The sequence below is a fragment of the Manis pentadactyla genome, chromosome 3 (assembly GCF_030020395.1).
Source record: "Manis pentadactyla isolate mManPen7 chromosome 3, mManPen7.hap1, whole genome shotgun sequence".
NCBI classification, from domain to species: domain Eukaryota; kingdom Metazoa; phylum Chordata; class Mammalia; order Pholidota; family Manidae; genus Manis; species Manis pentadactyla.
In genome coordinates, this window is record NC_080021.1 from 134,698,946 (window position 1) to 134,715,423 (window position 16,478).

Sequence of the window (16,478 nt, forward strand, 5' to 3'; positions counted from 1 at the left end):
ATTCATTTGACTCACATTATTGCTTTATCGTGGTGGTCTGGAGAGCTGACCCTGCATATCTCCAAGGTGTAACTGTGTGAGACATAACAAGGCACTGGAGATCCGACGCAAGCTGTCCTGGAGCTGATGGTCCAGTGTGGGAGACAGACAGACAAGTCGCCAAGGAAACAAAGGTAGAATTACAGTTGTGACAAGCACTAGGGAAAATAGGTACTCAGGGCTATGAAAGTCTGCTGGAGATTTACAGTAGTCAAGGAGGCTGAGAAGCAGGGTTAGGACTAGAGCAAGGCAAGGAGGTACCCTGGCTGCAAAATTTAAGGAGTACTCACTCTCAGGTTCATGACCTTAGTGGCCTCAGCTCCAGTGCTCTTTTTACACCTAGTTGGAAATTAAGGTCAGTCTCTGCTTGGGCACAGAAGAGCTTGCTGATTTTTTTATGTGAGCAAAAAAGTGATGAAAAGAACGGGATTTAGGAAAAGTAGTTCTTAATCGGAATCTTCTATGGGGTGAGGACGTACAAACTGTAAGTGGCTGAGGGTTTAGGTCTGGGTCAGGGAGGCAGAAAACGCTCTCTCACCGCTCACCAACCTCGCCGGTTTGAGAGCACACCTGCTGTGTCCTCCAGGCGCTGCTCTGCTTAGGGGGCGATGGAAGGCAGGCCCGCCCCGCGCGCCGAGCGAGCACCACCCGCTGCCTCCCCAGAGCCTCGCAGAACTTCGAGGACGTGCCGCCGAGCCCCATACTCTGCGGTCACGAAGCTTTGCTCTCTACTTCTGGGTGCCTTTGTAGCTCCTGGAACTGAAGGAAGGTGCAGGGAAAAACCTTACAGTCAGCATCCAGGAAGGGGTTGCCTCCTCCACCCTCCACACCTTCTGCCTGGGTCTTTGGCTCCAACACCCCACTGTTTGGGTCATGACTATGCTCCAAGGCACAAGCATGTTTTATGCAAAATAACAGTTTCCCTGGTCTTAGGTGTTGCCCTCGGACCCGCCCACAGGTCAGTGGCCCGGGTGGCCTGGTTTTAAGATGAACGGAGCGACCAGGTTTCTCTCCCGGGAGGGAGGGGATGGCAAATGGGGAGCCTGAGGCCCGTGGCAGTGCTCTGTGAACGTGCGAATGGGGATGGGTGGGTCACCCATCTGGGGCCCAGGCTCTCCCCGCCAGAAGCCGAGGGGCACAGCGAAGCAGTGACAGGCAGGTGGAGGAAGGCAGGCCCTTGGCAGAGGCTAGGGCTGGACACCTCGCAGGGCGCAGGCCTGCCCTGCGGCTGCTGGGTCATTTCTGGGCTTGGATTTGGGCAGGCCCACCGCGTCCTGTAGCCTCGTGCGGGAGGGTGGGAGACGGCTCCCCATGTAACAAGAGTTCCTGGGGAGCCTGAGAACTAAGCTGCGCTGTGTTGGAGAGCGTTGGGGGGGGGGGGGTCAGTGTTCGCTTAAAATCCCCTTGAGATTGGACAGCTACTATCTTGCCGTGCGCGCCCGTGTGCTCCCGTGTGCGTTTGTGCGCGCGTTTGTGTGCGCGCACGTAGGGGTGTGCAAGGGTGTGCGTGTGTGTAGTGGTGTGTGCGTGCAGGAGTGTGTGTGCGAGCGCATATGTGTGCAGGGGTGGTCGGACACACATTACCTTCCTGTAATCCTTACACCGTCTGATGGAAGCAACACAGTTTTGGATTATTTTCCTCTCTTTGCGGAGGAGAACGGAACTCCGCTTCACCCGGGGATCCAGAGCCAGACCTTAAACCTACAGCTTTAGCTCCCCTCTGAACGTTCCTCCCAGCCTCGGATTAGCCAGAAGCCCGTTCCTCTGCGGTGAGGCCGGCTGGGACCCGCGGAGCGAGCGCCCCGCGCTCGGCGTGGAGGGAAGGGCGCCCGGGGCCGCCGCACGGGGGCAGTGTGGCTCCGCGCCCAGCCCGGCGGCCGTCAGTCAGCGGGTTCCTTTGGTCCGCCTTTGGCAGCGCGAGCGGGATATGGAAGGTTTCATTCAATCTTTCCTCTTTCAGAGGTTGGAAAGGGGGCCGGGTTCTGAGGGGCTCCAGTTAAGTGGAGAGAGCAGGACCTGTTGGTTACGCCCCCTGTTTGCTCCTGGGGATCCAGCCGGTGTCAGTCTGACCAGGACCCACTCAGTCACCCAGCTCCAGCCTGTGCTTCAGGAGGGAACAGGCCCAGGCCGCCCCTGGAGAGTGACTCGAAGGAACGCTGCGCTGGGACCACTCCGTGTGGTCAGCCTGGCCTGGAAACGCGTTCACGGCTGCTGTGGAGAATGTGGTCCCGGGGAACCTAACCTTTGCCCTTCAAGAATCAGCATCAGGGGTCACCCGGCCCGCTGGCATTGACCCAAGGCTGGTAAATGACATATTATCCCAGGTCCACTCTGCCCTGGGCTTGAGGGACAAGGCTTGGGCCACTTGTGGGCTTTTTAGCTCTTTTTTTTTTTTTTTTTTTTTTTTTACCAAGAGTGATGTTGGTTTCCTTCAGTTTCCTAAAGGGATCTGACAGAACGCCATCCCTGTAAACCTGAAGGAGGCTTTGGCCGGGACCTCCTGGCGTCTTTGGGAAGGGCTGCCTGCTGTCCCCCACCCTGGCGGGCTCCCCGCAGAGGAGCTCTGCTGGTCCCCCAGGGGAGCGTCAGCCGCAGCTTTCAACTTACAGGAGCTGCTGTGCTCTGGCCTCTGTCGGAGGAGCTCTGCAGGGCCGCCCGCTCAGCGAGCTGGGAGGCCTGGGGCTGACTTAGATGACCTGCAGGCCTTATTAGCACTTATCTCTCCCTAAAGCCCCTGGAGGCCGAGCTTTGTGTGTGTCTGGCTCGCTGACAGCTGGGGAGGACCGGCAATGCTTTTATTTCTTGCTCTTCCCAGGCTCTTGGGAACCTCTCGGATAGCAAACCCATCCCAGGGGTTCGTGTAGCGCAGGCTATGAACATGGACACATTTTCTTCCTGAAAATTTTTTTTCCTTATAGAGTTAACACACATTTTATTTTTTTAACATGTTATTTTGAAATAATTGTGGGCTTACAAAAACATGGAAAAATTATACAAAGATTCCCCAGGTACCCTTTACCCAGACAGCCTCCATCACAGGGCTTGAGAGTGAACTGTAGACAGGGTGCCCTTTATTTCCCAGCGCTTTAGCCTGTATTTCCTGAAAATATGACTGCAGTCCAGGATCAAGTCAGGGAACAGACCCCGAGAAATACTATTATGTCACCTCTGACCTTGTTCATATTCCCCCAGTGCCTGCTGACGTCCTTTCTTGATCTCACCCTAGGGCTGGTCGGTGCATCTCTGGCCTCCTCTCTCTCATCTGGAATGGTTCCTCTGTTTTGTCTTTTATGACCTAGACACTTTTGAGGAGCATAGGCCACTTATTTTGTAGGAAGTCCCTGAATCTTGGTTTGTCTGCTGTCCTTGCTGTGATTTGACAGGGCAGAATCCCCCGGGGGTGGTGCTGGGCTCTTCCCAGCACCCTGTTAAGAGGCAGAGAATATCCATTTGCACCATTGCTGAAGAAGTTACATTTACCACTTGATGAAGTGGTGTCTGCCAGGTTTCTCCACTGTAAAGTTGTAGCTTTCCCCATCATAATTAATAAGTATCTTCTGAACATCCTATTTCTTGTACACATTGTGCATTTTAGATAACCTGAGAAGTGTAGTCAAGAGGAGGAAGAAAAAGTTTTTCACAGCCCCCACACAGCGGTCACCACTATTTTCATATAGAGTATTCATTCTTCTTGCTTTCACTGGGGCTGTTCTCTTTTGCTGTGAATCCTCTAATGCAGCCAGAAATGGTGCATCCTAGGGCTGATGCACTCATGTGTCCCCCCTCCCCGGGGGCCTCCCAGTCCTTGGGGATGTTGTGGGCACTGCCTGAAGCAGAGGTGCGATTTTAATTGAAATTTTATGTCTGGCACAGGGCAGAGGGAGATTTTAAGTAGTAAAGCCTTTAGCTCCCCCAGAACTCAGCACCTGGGCACTCCTTCCAGGAGGAGAGGAGGGGCGAAGACAAGCATGCAGAAGCCCGAGCCCTCATCACCCCGGGATGACTGCAGAAGAGCCTGGGGCAGTGCTTGGGGCCAGGCTGCACACTGCAAGCCTGGTGTGCTGTCCTGTGGGGAAATTCAGGTACACTCGCATCTCAGAATCAGCAACTGAGGTGCAAGGGAGCTGGGGCACTGACCAAACCTGAGAGTGACTCAGGCCTATTAGTGGGAGTGGCAGGGGTGTGCCATCTCCCCAGGCCTTCCTGCCTGCAGCAGGCACGTGGGCAGGATGACTTCTGAGGTCCTGGGGGAGAAGTCTCAGGTCAGAGATGCATATATGGTCTGTGGAAAGCCAGAGGGTCAGAAGATGTGGGTGGGACACTGAGACATTGCTCATCAGCAAGTCCATGAGCTGTGTGCCTCCACAGAATGCCATCCTCTCACTTCTCTCCAGCTCAACAAGGCCGCTGCTCTAGCCTGAGCCACTGTCCCTACCCACCTTCCTATGGGAGTGGCCTCCTAATGGGTCTCACTCCCTGACAATTCATTTTCCACACAGAAGCCAAAACTACTTTTTGATTGTATGATTAGGACTAGCGGTTCCCTGGCTTGAAGCGCTCCATCTGCTTTCCGTGGTTCAAGATGAACCCCAGCACTGTGTCCTGGTGATTCCCCCACATCACCTGCCACATATGACTGCTACTGTCACTGCAAAAAGCCTGGGTGTGTTTGGATACCACTGAGCAGAGGAGGGAACGTTGTACAATTTTATGGAGCCTGTGGCGGTGCCAGTCTCTGAGCTGTTTTCACCCACAGACATTTACTCACCACTGCAGCTCATTAGCATCACCCCACCTCCCTCATTCCCCCATCCAGGGCACTGGCCTCCTTTACGTTCTTGGACCTGCTAAGCTTGTCCCCACCTCAGGGCCTTTGCACTGCCCACTGTTCTGCCTGGAATGTTCCTGCCCCAGGTTTTGCATGACCGCTGCTGCATGCATGCAGGTCCCAGCTCAGAGGTTAGCTAACCTAACACAGATTCCCGCCATGGGAGTGGTGTTCTGGGGACAGGTCAGGAACTCAGGCTGGGTAGAGAAATCAAGATGAAGAGAGGTGAAGGGGCAAATTGTGAAGGTCCAGCCTCGTGGAGTACACTGCTGGTTCAGTGGCTGTGGGGACGTGGGAGGGTGCTGAGCTGCAGGGGGATGGCTGGAGGAGAGGCCGGGTGCCTTGCTGGGTCCTGGGAGGTCATGGGTGGTGTGCTTGGCATGGTGGCCCTGTGTTCATGAAAGTTACAGGAGTCAAGAGATTAGAGGGCCTGTGAGCCAGACCTCATGTTGTCATGGGCACTGTTACCGAATGGAAAATGGTTATTCAGGAAGAATGCAAAGATCTGGTGACAGATAAAAATAATTTTTGCTCATCCTTAGATTCCATGGAATGAAGTTTGGTCAGGTTAATTTTGAGGGGATCATGAACTAGGGGAGCCCTCCAAGACTTGGGGGCACTAAGAGCAGCCCCTACGGCTACTATGTGAAGGTGGGGGGCTAATCATTCAGGGAGCAGAAGGGGCCAGAGGTTGCAAATAAGGGTGCAGCTTCTCTTGTGAATCAGGTGGGAGTGAGAATAAGCAGGGGAGCCAGGGCTGGGCAGAAAAGCCGCCTAAAGCACATACTGACTTTCCAGTGACTTTAGATTTCAGGGAACCAAGCCATCTGCTGACCAGTGTGTCCCTGTGCCTTGGGGGCTATCCCCTGGTCTCTGCTGGGCTAGAATGTTCTCAGGTCTTTGTGGCTCTGCTATAAGAGGCCACGTAAGCTATGAACAAAGCCTGGCACCTGACTTCGTTTCTGCTCCTTTGCCCTGAGAATGCCTTTTTCCTGGGGGGCTTGGTTATTTCTACTGGGTGGCTCATTACCCTTAAAAAGTTATTTGTGTGAATTCTTTGAGGCTTGGATTGAGGGAGAGTCTTTAGGGAGCATCTGTAGTTCCTTCTGTCCCTGAGGCCACTGTCCAACTGGAATACTCTTCACTAAAGTCACAGCAGAGATTTTGTGTACTTGGCTGCAAACTGGTGAGGGTGGCCTCATGGTGCATCTCTTTGGGGATGGTTTTCCTCCCTTGTCTGCTCAGGCAACTTCTCTGTGCTGTTCCCTGGGGACAGGTGGGGAAACCTCATGGGTCACACTTTTACATTAGGCTTCCCGTCTTGGGTGGTCCCTTGGGGTCATCTTCCCCAGTGCCGTCAGGGCTGTAAAAATTGGAGCTCAAATGTGCCAAGTCAGCAAATGCCCTTAGGGCCAAAGAGCTTCAAGTCACTGCTCTCTCTTTGGGTTTCTGGTTTCCTTTAGATTTGGCCTGATAGTGATCTTGGATGCTTTTACAAGGTTAAGAAAATTACCAGTGTTTTGGTTGTTTTCAGTGGGAGGTCTGGTTTAAATGCTAGCCAGCCATGGTGCCAGAAGACTTAGCAACTCCACGCGGGGGGCCCCTGGGCTGGTCACCTGTACCCCAGGCCTTGCACCCTCGCAGTCATGCAGGCATTGCCCGTGCAGCAGAAGCATGTTGCCCCAAGTGCCTTTGCCTTCTTCCCTGTACGTCCTGCTGTGCATCATGGTGATCCCTGACCTGAGCAATTGCTAAGTGCCCCACAGTTTGGGTGTTACTATTTCGGCTGCTGGCAGTCTTGGGAAAACAGCTTTCTTTTCTTACTGCCCTCCCACCCTGAGATGTCTCAAGTGGCTTGTTTGGGAAGAAAGGGGCTTCTACTCTGAAGGATTTTAGACAAAGCCCAAGAAAGAAAATGTCCTTTTCCTGGGACATGAATCAGACTCTAAACGACTTGATATTCCAAAGTTTTAAACAAAGATTCCACAGATTATCTTTCAATCCAGCTTTAAGCCAGGTTTAAAGAACATGCCCAGAAGGGGGGCTTTCACTTTATTATTACTATTTTGTGCCTGTCAGGGTTGTTTCTAGAGTCCCTGAACTATGACGGTCCTCTGTAGAGTGTGTGTGTGTGTGTGTGTGTGTGTGTGTGTGTGTGTGTGTGTATGTTACAGATCATGGAGGACACAGAATTCCCTTGCTCTTCCCACTTCTCACCACAGTCCCTGATTAGACAAATTCTTTAGACTGGGGTAGGTGCTGAATAAAGTGCAGGACTCACCTGGCCCTACAATGATTCACTGAATCTCTCTGTAAGCTGAGAGTAACTTCACATGCCTGCAGGGTCTCAGTGATTGTCTAACGGGCTGGAGTACATGGAAAGAAGCGCTCCACCTGCACGGCAATGCCTCCTCCTCCGGGTTTGCCTCTGCTGAGCGTCTGTGTGTCAGCTTCTGCGTTCCGAGCTCAGGGCCCTCAGAGCCAGGTGGGAGATGGCTCTGCGTTTCAGGGTACAGACCAGCCCCACATGCTGTCAGGCCTTGCAGTATGTCATGGGTGTGGCGCCTCCAAACCACGTGAGGTCTGACAGAACGGCTTCTTACAAAGGAGATTTAGACTTGGGAAAAACCACAGACAATACAAAGACAAATAATACATTGTGTTTGTAGAGTAATTAAAATTTTCTTAGTGTTCAGTTGAGTCCCATATTAGTCCTGAATGGTGGGCAGGGTGGGTATGACTCTTTTCAAGGAAGAAATTCAGAGAAAACTAGGGATTCATGTCAAGTGATCATCTGGGCCTATAATTAAAGTCTTAAGCTCTGCCTGAGAGACAACCCTGCCATTTCTGGAAAATGCCATCCTGGGTTAATCTGGTAGCCCAGTGTCTTATTTTTTTAACAACGGGATCAAGTATTTTTGGCTGAAAGAATGTGGTAATTTTTTTCTGCCATATTAGCTATGAAAGTTTAATGACCTTTCTGTAATAGTCAGGGTGCCCTGAGATGGAGGCTGTTCATTGTGTGACATGGGGTCTCCTCGAAAATGCAGTGTGCCAACAGTCACGAGTCTGCTGAGCAGTAGACAGAGGCCGGATGATCGAACTCCCCCAAGGCAGGCTCTGTCCTGTCGGGGGCTCACATTTGAATGAACAACCAAGTTTTCCTCTTCAGATTAACTGCTGGAAAACTTGGAGCCGATTTTAAGGTATAGAATTTGATACACGACAGTTCACGCTCTTCTCTTGGTCCCATCTTACAGCTCTATTCTGGCTTTTCCCTTTTCCCCACATTCTGGTGTGTATTAGCAACAGTATTGTATTTTATGCTCCCTAATAAACCACTTAAAAGAGTTTCAGAAACAAGTTCCCAACTAATAAGTAAAGGAATGAATTCATGAAGAACTGAATAACTAGGGTTAGAATATATAGTATAAGCTATAGATGTTAAAATAATTTGAGAACAAAAATGTTATCATGGGCTGAATCAATTATTGAATGCCGAGCAGAGGCAGTGATATTTGAGGTCAAATTCATTCCAGGTAAATATGGAAGGGTACCAACTGAAAAAGCAGTGTGAACTAAAGAATAAAGTTGGGCATGGGTGTGGCACTTGCATTTAACTCTAGTTAAAGGACTGCGTGAGTAAATAGGGGGACGCAGGAGCGGGTAGGTAAGAGGGGCCAGCTGGTGGAGAAAAGCTGTGCAGAGAACTTGAATTTGATCAGAGGAGACTTCTCATTAGGCCACATGTGTTTTATGCCCGTCCCTCCAAGGAAAGCTCAGGAAGGTGACAATAAAGGAGATACAAGGAGCAGCCCACAAAGGTCAAGGTGTGGGTAGGTGGAAGGTTTCACAAAGTTTCGGAAAGGCAGAGAGCTGCCAGAGAAACAGTGAGAGAGCAGGGCGCCCAGTGTCTGTCCTACGTGCTGGGAGGGGAGACAGGTGAGAAGCGTCACTTGTCACGCAGAACCTGTCAAGTCTCAAAGGCACCAGGTTCTGTGGAGGTGGAGCCAACAGCCAAGGCTTGATGAGGGTCCAGAAGGAATTGCCCATTCACTCAGCAACTACCACCCCCTCCACAAGGGCTGGAGCCCATCTTATGAGACATTGTGCCTGGTCAGCTCTGGGCTGGGAACATCCTGCACAGCAGGGAAGAGAAGAGGGCTCAGGACTGGCTGGAAATGGGGGATGTGGTGGAAGTCTTCACACTGAGGGGCAGGAGCCCTGGCTACTGAATTAAGTGGTTTTGCCCTCAGAACCCCAGAGGCAGACGCAGCCCTGTCCCTGTGCCTGCCCCATCACAGGCAAGAGGCTGAAGGAATCTTCTCTTAAGCCAAATGGCCCCAGAACGAAGGCCTCCCCACCCTGACGTGAGGGACCTGCACTCAACAACCAGGCATCCTGAGGGCTCAAAGGAAGCCCCAAGGGTTGAGACGTCTGGCCCCACACAAAGCTTTCAGTCAGACTTGAGCACCTAGTCTTAAACAAAACAAATAGCCCTGGATCATCAGACTTTTAAGGAACATCATTAACATGACAGAGTCAGAGTAAAAGAGCCCTAGGGGAAGAAGAGAAAAAGCACAGAACACCAGAGAAGTTAGAAAAAGGCCAACAAAAACCTCTGAGAAATACTGGATATAATGCACCCATATATCAAGTATAGGACCCTTTAAAAATAGACAGTTAAGAAAAACAAACCAGACAATAAGAAGAGCTTCTAAAACTTAAAAAAAAGCAAAGACATCAATAGAGAAGTTGAAATAGAAAATAAAAGCCCCAAAAGGACGTACAAAAGGCAGCAGGGGAAAAATAAAATCTAAACTATTAGAAACATGGGGATCAGCCAAAGATGTACAAATATGAAAAAGCCAAAACTGGAACCAGAAAAAGAAGTAAGAAATAATAAGACATTTTATTTATCAGAATTTATGTATGAGCCTTTAGAACAACCTGTCCGGCATGGTAACCTTTAGCCAGCAAGGTAACAATTAAAATGAAGTAAACTAAAAGACGTTTATATTGCAGTTCTTCTGTCATACCAAGCACCTTTCACGCGCTCCATGTCACCTGTGGCCGGGGGCTGTCATGTAGGACTCGCAGGCGGAGGACATTTCCAGCACAGGCTGTGAGTCCCACGGACAGTTGCTGCTCTGGAATGACAGCAGCCGCCGGGACCCAGGTGATGAGTGAGAAAACATCCTTTCTCACAGTTAATGGGCAGATGCCCTAACTCCAGGGTGCAGTGACTGCCAGGCCCTGGCCGTCAGGAGGCCCGCGGGCTGCTGGTCCTCCTGGCCCCTGGGCCCCAGCAGACACAGGAGAAGGAGGGCTGAGGTGCCTTTCTGGGGCCTGCTTACATCCTCCTCTCAAAGTCCACATTTAAGAATGAAAACTGCTCACGGAGCCCTTCCTCAGGGCTGGGCTCTGGCTGGCTCTGAGCATGGGACATCCCTCATGTCATTTTTATGTTACATCAAGCCCAAGAGGGGGTTTCTCCTGTGCCCATTTTACAGAAAAGAGAAAGAAAAACCACTTAACGGGCCCCAGGGCACACAGCCTGGCCTTCTGTTCCCAGGACCCTCTGCTCTAACTAGTGGGCTCTCTACTGCTGGCCAGAGGCCGTGTCCTGTGTGTGTGTGTGTATGTGTGTGTCTTCATTTGTCTGTTTTTGTTTTTTTAGTTAAACTATGGTTGTTATACAATCTTATACTGGTTTCAAGTATACAACACAGTGGTTCAGCAGTTACCCATATTATTAAGCCCTCATCCCCACTAGGACAGTTACTGTCAACATAGGAAGATGTACAGAACTATCAGCTATGTTCTCCGTGCTTTGCTACCATCCCTGTGACCAAACGATACTATGTTGGGAATTTTTGTGCCCCTTTTCTCCCTCAATCTCCCATCCACCCTAACCCCTACCCCAAGGTAAACCACCAGTCCTTTCTCAGTGTCTATGAGTCTACTTCTATTTTGTTTTGTTTTGTTTTGTTTTTAGATTCCACAAATAAGTGAAATCATATGGTATTTGTCTTTTTCTGACCAGGCTTATTTCACTGAGCATAATACCCTCTAGATCCATCCATGTTGTTGCAAATGGCAGGATTTCTTTCTTTTTTATGGCTGAATAATATTCCATTGTGTATATGTACCACCTCTTCTACATGCCTTCATCTGTTGATGGACACTTTAGTTTATTCCATATCTTGGCTATTGTAAATAATACAGCAATAAACATAGGGGTGCATATATCTTTCTGAATCAGGGACTTTGTTTTCTTCTGGTCAATTCCTGGAAGTGGAATTACTGGGTCATATGCTATTTCTATTTTTAGTTTTTTGAGGAACCTCTATACTGCTTTCCACAGTGGCTGCACCAACTTACATTCCCACCACAGGGCAGTAGGGTTCCCTTTTCTCCACATTCTTGCTGGTGTGTGTCTTTGATTTGACCTTTGACCCACACAAGCTTTGCATGTCCTGGGATGACATGTGTAGTACAGACCAGAAGCCCCGGAGGAGTGGCCCTGATGAAAAGCTGGACAAGCAGGTCAGGATGATTTTAGGGGGAGATTTGCCTAGCATTTCCTTGAGACACAACCCACAGGTTGAACTTAAACCAAGTGATACCCCAAACCAGTTCCCATCATAGAGGTGCCTTCTGCCAGCCCCCACTCAGGGTTCTGCCCCGCAGCAAAGCAATTGAGGGACCTGAGGGATGGGGAGATACAGGGGCAGAAATGGGGACCCCCACCTCCTGTTGTATTAAACTCATAAAGCCCCACTGCTTTAACTGCCAAGGGTGCAGAGGGATGAATTAAGGCCCAGACCCTTTCAGTAAAAACCACACAGGCGTCCCAGCTGCGGTATCTCCCTGTGGGATCCCGCATGCCTCGGGGCGGGGGTGGGAGCTTAGCTTATGAAACCTGTCCACAGGCTGTTACTGTGTGCACTCTGTGTACTTCAGAAGCTGCCTCCTTCTCTGTCCTTCCATCTATTTGTGCTCCAGTCTAAGGTGTTTCAAGGTGTGGTGACAGGGCGTACTTTCTACCTCTAAGGGTCTCCTTCCTATGCTGTATTAACTGCTTTCATTTCACTACTAGCACATTTTGTCTTTGTTGTTGTGACCTGAGGCTTATTTGTGGGCAAAAATAACAAGACCAGGGCCCAGCAGCTCCCAGCTGAGAGGGCAGGAGGGTGTGGGGGGGGCATGTATGGGGTAAACATGGGAGCAGGAGGTCATGCAATGGCCTCGGATGCCAATACTGGGAAGGAAGGAAAAGAAGGAAATGAAAAGAAGAAGAAATGAAAAGGCTATGTTGCCAGATGATAATTTTATGGCAAGGCAAACATCTCCTTATTCCAGAGCCACTTGACACTCACATGGGCCATCCTGGCCTGGTCCACAGAATGCTGTCTCGGGGTGGAGAGACACACCGTGCACCCCCGGCTGGCATCTCGAGTGCACTGGAAGAACCCTCTTCTTGTGGCGGGAGGATGGCCGTTTGACACACGTAGCCACGGGTGCTGTGGAAACAGCACGTGGGCCCCCAGTTCACGTGATTTCAACCCATCAGGAGTGCTGAGTTGTTAGCTGAACACTAAATCAGATGCAGGTTTTCAGAGCATCTTTAGATATGGGTAAGCCTGCTCTTTTGGTGATGGGTACACAATGAAAAATGTGAAGTTCAGTTCTGAGGCCATTTCAGGCATCTCAGGGGACCAGCTCACGAGAAAGATGTTGAGCTCCCAGCAGCCAAACTGGAAATGTCCTGGGAAATGCATGGGACCTGTCCTGGCTGCAGGCCAGTCTTGGTGTTCTCAGCAAGGGCTCTGAGGCTGCCGGTAATTCTCACACCTGCAAGACTCACCGATAAGCTTGGAATTGATTCAGAGGAGTGGAATCCTTTTTTCTTCATTAAACAAAACAGGCAGTACTGTTAAAATTTGATTTGTACCAAATCACCTCCAGAGTGATTAGATCAAACACCAAGATCAAAGTGTTGAAGATATGGTTTGGTGAGAAAAAAGAGCCCACACGTGTGTAAAGAAGGAAGATGTTTAAAGAACAGATGAGCACATTCTGCCCAGCCCCTTGCCCGCCCTAAACACCGTCTCCTGCAGCTTTACGCCATTGCCGGTCAGTCGGTCAGTCGGTCAGTCTTAGAGAAGTTTGAGGCTTGATTTCTGCCCTGGGTCTCCAGCTGTTGTTTTTTTCTATCACACCTGCAGTGCCTCTTAAGCAACCGTCCTGTGATCCCTGGCCTGGGGCTACTCTCTGTTGTAAAAACCTAATGAGCTTTAATTAAACTGCTCCTCCAGTTTTCCCTCTAAATTTAGTTGCTTCAAAAAAGGATTATTCCAACTGCCAGAGGAAACTTCTGACCCCTTAAAGGGTGTGTGGCCGTTTGGGCTGGAGAACCTGGCAGTCAGGATAAGTCAGGTTTGCTGCAAAAACAAACTCCAAATCTCAGTGGTTTAAAAAGAAGGGCTTGTTTCTGCCTCACTGTGGCACTATGACGAGCTGGCTGCTGCTCTGCTCCAGGTTAGCCATGCTCTGGGGCCCAGGGCTGAGGAGCACCTCTGTCTTCCTGCTGCGATAGAGCTGGAAGAGGTAGGCAGCCACACACTGGCTTCAAAAGCTTCAGTCTGGAGCTGGCACATTTCTCTTCTGTCTGAATTTCATTGACCAAAGAGGGTCACTTGGCCATTTGTGTGTTCCATGGAAAGGGAATACCTAGTTCTTGCTGGAGGAGGGTCACTTCAGGAATAGAAACTAGGGTATTCCATGGAGTCAGCAGGATCAGCACTGTAAAGGGGCTTTCTGTCCATTCTTGGCCTGAAATTCATGGACAAGACTTATCTCTATACACAGATTTTCAGGAAAAGCCTAAAGTTGATCATTTCATTTCAGGAAGCACCCTGCCAGCCTGGCATCACTATTCCCCAAAGGATCATGTAGAGCAGGGGTAATTTTCTTCCAGTTCCACCCTTGTCTTTGAAGCTGAACCACACATAGAAGAAGTCCTGGCTCAGGCCTAGGCCTGCCCAGCCTGCGCCAAGCCACACACCCTCCTGGGCCCTGCAGAGCACGTCTGCATCCCCTGGGTGGCCCAGCCCTCCGGAGGCATCTTCCTCAGGAGAGCGGAGGCCCCTGCAGCCCATCTGGACCCCAGAGCTCAACTGTCTTGGCAGAGGCTGCCCGGGGTGTCAGTCAAATTCAAGAATATTCCTTTAGCACTGAATAATCATGTATGGCTGGCAGGGCTCCCTCCGCCTGACAGATGGCGAACACGTGCCTCAGGCAGCCCCGCTCCCCACATCAATCTCTCTCTGCTGGCTTTCAGCACATCCTTCCAGCCAAGGCTCCTCTCTCCAGCTTTAGCTTGTGATTGTCATGCAGAGTCTCTTCTGAGGTCTGGGGGTGTGGAGAGATTTTTGTCAGGGGAGGGGCAGGAAGTTCGGGCACTGCTATCAGATGCTGTGAGATCTTCCCAGGCCAGAGCTGGCTGGTCCTCGGCTGACTGGCCACTGTGCAGCTCCTGGGTGGGCTGAAGGGCCTAGAAATCATGCCAGCACCTGGGAACCATTTTGGGTTTGCAAGACTGGACCCTTCCCATTATACTACTTTGGATTTCAAAATTGATCTTTTTTCATATGCCCTTAAAATGCTTACAGAATGCTGGAAAAGACAGCTTATAGAATTTCTCAGCGGTTGGTAGGAGATGGGGGGGCTTGTGCGAGGGCACGGGCATGCGGGAGCCAGCAGCCTGCTGCATTGCGGGCAGGGTCACTGGTTGGGTGTGAGGGTCCCAGTCCCCCTGCTTCCCGCTCACTGTCCTGGCCTGAAGGACCTCTCGCACATCGATGACTCCAGCACTCATCTCCAGCCCACTCTCCTTCTCAGCAGACTGCTGTCTGGATGTCTCCATTTGGATGGCTTAGGAGTATCTCAAACCTTCCACGTCTAAAACCAAACCCAGGGGTCTTGTTCAGAAGCTTGTTTCTCTACCAACGTTCACGATCTCGGTAAAAGCCACCACCCTCTCCCTCTGCTCCGGGCAGAAGCCTGGGACTCGGTTTTGACTTCCTCCTCCTCCCCCCTCAGGCCACCCTGCCCTCACACGGCTGCTCCACCAGAGACCCTTTCCTCCCGCCTCCAGCGCCCATCAGCGTGTTCACCTCTCTTCACCTTCACAGTCGCCAGTCATATGGAAGCTGCTCGCACGTCCCCCAGACTGTGACAACAGCCCTCCTCCACTCTTGCCCCATCCCCACCCTGTCCTGTTCCTCTCTCCATGCACAGCCCCTGGGATATTCCACTATACTCTAGGCCATTTCAGAATCAGCCGAGGGGCCCTCCGAAGACTAAGGAGGCAGGCTTTTCTCGGTGGTGTGCACCAGCTGCTCTTTGGCTCTCATTCCCGCCCCATGTTGAGCAGCCGTACCCCCTCCTCTTGCAGCTCTCTGACCTTTCCCAGACTCAGCCTAGCCTCGGGGACTTTGCACAAGCTTTCCCCACTGCCCGGATGCACTGGTTAGTGCCCTGCTTGATTGACTCCCTGGGGTCACTTAGGTCTCAGCTCAGAAGTTGTAGCTTGTGTGAGATGTGAAGATGACTGGGAAGGAGGGCATGGAGATGAAGTGCCAGGCGAGGATTTAGGGGAAGGCTGTGTACTGGGGGTGGACCAGCTGAAGCCGCTCATGAGGCCTTAGTAGGGCATGTTAGAAGCAGAGATGCTCAAGGTAGGGGGGCCAGTTAGAAAGGTGATGCGATAGGCCAGCTGAGAGTTTATAAGGGGCCCGACTTCAGCAGAGTAATGGGGGACCAAGAGCAGGTAGGGGGTGGCATGGGTCCACTTGTAATTACTGACACTAGTGTCTGAGGCAGAGGAAAAACCTGTACCCCTTGCTTTTCTTTTCTGAAGCTCTCACAGAACCCCCAGGGACTGACATTTCTAGTTTAGGTGACTCTAAGGGATCATTTTACATCTGTGGTTCTTGCTGGCCATGCAGCCTGCCTCGCCTGGATTTGGGGTGAATTACAACTGCTTGGGTTAAGCAGCTGTGGTGGGCTGCACACATGCCTGATGGGAAGGAATCTTCATGGGTGGAAAGGGCCAAGCTTCTCCAGGGTAAATGCCGCAAGGTTCCCACGAACCTTGTTTGGGGCAATGCAGGGAGCTTGTACTCCCAAGGGCAGCCTCAGCGGGAACATCCAGGGCCCGTGTGCCTTGACAGCACAGCCAAGTAAAACACTGTCAGAGAATGGGGTGAATTGCTGCTTAGAAAAAACAGGAAAGACTGGGGGGACACCCAGAAGCAAGGCCAGCCTGCTGTGTGCTTTCCCAGACCATTCATTTTGAGTCTGTGTTAACACTGGTCACTGACCCTGAATTCTGCAGGGAGTGATTTTCCTCACTGGAAAGGCTCTTCTCAGCTCAGCACATTGCCTGCCTATCGTGTCCTTGGTGGGCCTGCCGTCTGGCTGAGTGATACCACTGTGGGCTAGTACGGGGAAAAAGCCGTTACATGCTCCCTTAGTCTGAAACCATCCTAAGGGAGCAAGCTTCACCACTTCATGACTCTTCATTCACCATTGAACATGCAGA

The 16,478-nt window shown here is 51.1% G+C and overlaps 1 long non-coding RNA gene across 2 annotated transcripts in view; it reads left to right on the forward strand.

Annotated features, from left to right (window-relative positions):
* Window positions 1-726: 726 nt before the first annotated feature.
* Window positions 727-16,478, forward strand: part of LOC118922084 (uncharacterized) — a 40,281-nt gene continuing 24,529 nt past the window's right edge. For both annotated transcript variants that reach the window (XR_008996477.1, XR_008996476.1), the window contains exon 1: window positions 727-997. This is a non-coding gene — a long non-coding RNA (uncharacterized LOC118922084). The remainder of the gene's footprint in view (window positions 998-16,478) is intronic.